At 56.7% G+C, this 1238-nt stretch overlaps 1 pseudogene; it reads left to right on the top strand.

Annotated features, from left to right (window-relative positions):
* Window positions 1-378: 378 nt before the first annotated feature.
* The window catches only part of LOC119590949, a 3235-nt pseudogene continuing 2375 nt past the window's right edge, over window positions 379-1238 (top strand).

The raw sequence follows: 1238 nt of genomic DNA, 5'->3' as shown, positions 1-1238 counted from the left end.
TCCTTGGGTGTTGGGTATGACAAAGCATAGTAGAAGTATATATGTCATCTCTCTTAGGTTGATATCCTGTTTAATATGAAATACGAATATGAATGCAATGAATAAACTTGCCTACCGCATCTGGGTGGACAGTCGCTAGATTGCACGAGGGAGTCCCTGGCAACGTTCTAAATGGACATTTAATGAGACAAGAGTTGGAGAGTACGCGTGCACTTCCTTCCAGATATTTTGTTCTTTCTGTAATGCGTATGTAAGTGCATGGACATAGATAAAGATAGACGGATGGCCTGGTAGGTAATGATTGCTAAGTATGATGGAAGGGCACACTGACAGCGGAACCGACACTGAGACGCACTGCACATGGCGGCCCATTGCAGCCCTGACACCCTCCACTTGAGGGCCTTAATCATCCCGGGCAGTTGCACTGTCAGCCGCCATGGCGACAACTCCCTGCCGCTTCCCTCTCCGCATGCGCCTGGCTCTGCTGGGCCTGGCGACTGCCTCGGTCTCGCTCGCCGCTCAGGAGGACCTGACCTTGCACGGCCAGGATGGGTCCGTGATCATGGCGCTTGTGTCGGGGCTGAGTCGGCTCTCCGATGCCTTGGAGGAGCACCACGAGAAGTGCCTCAAGAAGGGAGCTCTGACGCCGGTCACGGAGGAGCACTTGGACAGCCTCCGCGAGCGCGTGAGGCGGCAGTGGGCAGAGCTCGGCGACCTCGAGCGGAACTTTGGCGCCTTGACCTCCAAGATGAGCCAGATGTTGAGGAAGCGCGTCCCTTACGCCCGGCAGGAACTCAAAGGTAAGAGGTGCCCGAATGACCGGCTGAGTGCCTTTCCGTCTGCATAGGCCGATACCTCTGCCTGTCACGAGCGAGTTTAAAGGGTTACCAGCACCAGCCTCTCTTTAGGCAGTCTACACCCGGTGACATTTTAATTTCCCAGTATCCAATGCCACCCACCTGTAGAGACTTTTAAGTCAGACATTTTCCGATTGCCCCAGGCTGCGTCCCGCCCTTCTACGAGGTGGGCGGAGGGTGCTACTGGCTCCACAAGCGTCCAGGCCTGAGCTGGGACGATGCCCGGCGGCGCTGCCAGAGGGCGGAGGCAGACCTGGCGACGCCCGGCAACATGCTCGTCCTCAGGGATTACCTCAGGAAGCAGCAGAACCCAAGTGAGTCTGGCGCCAATAGGGGGGGGGAGGGTGCGCTTCACTCTGGAAAAAAGCTGCCCAGCGTTGT

Source organism: Penaeus monodon, chromosome 28, assembly GCF_015228065.2.
Source record: "Penaeus monodon isolate SGIC_2016 chromosome 28, NSTDA_Pmon_1, whole genome shotgun sequence".
NCBI classification, from domain to species: Eukaryota; Metazoa; Arthropoda; class Malacostraca; order Decapoda; family Penaeidae; genus Penaeus; species Penaeus monodon.
This window is presented reverse-complemented; position numbering and strand designations above follow the sequence as displayed.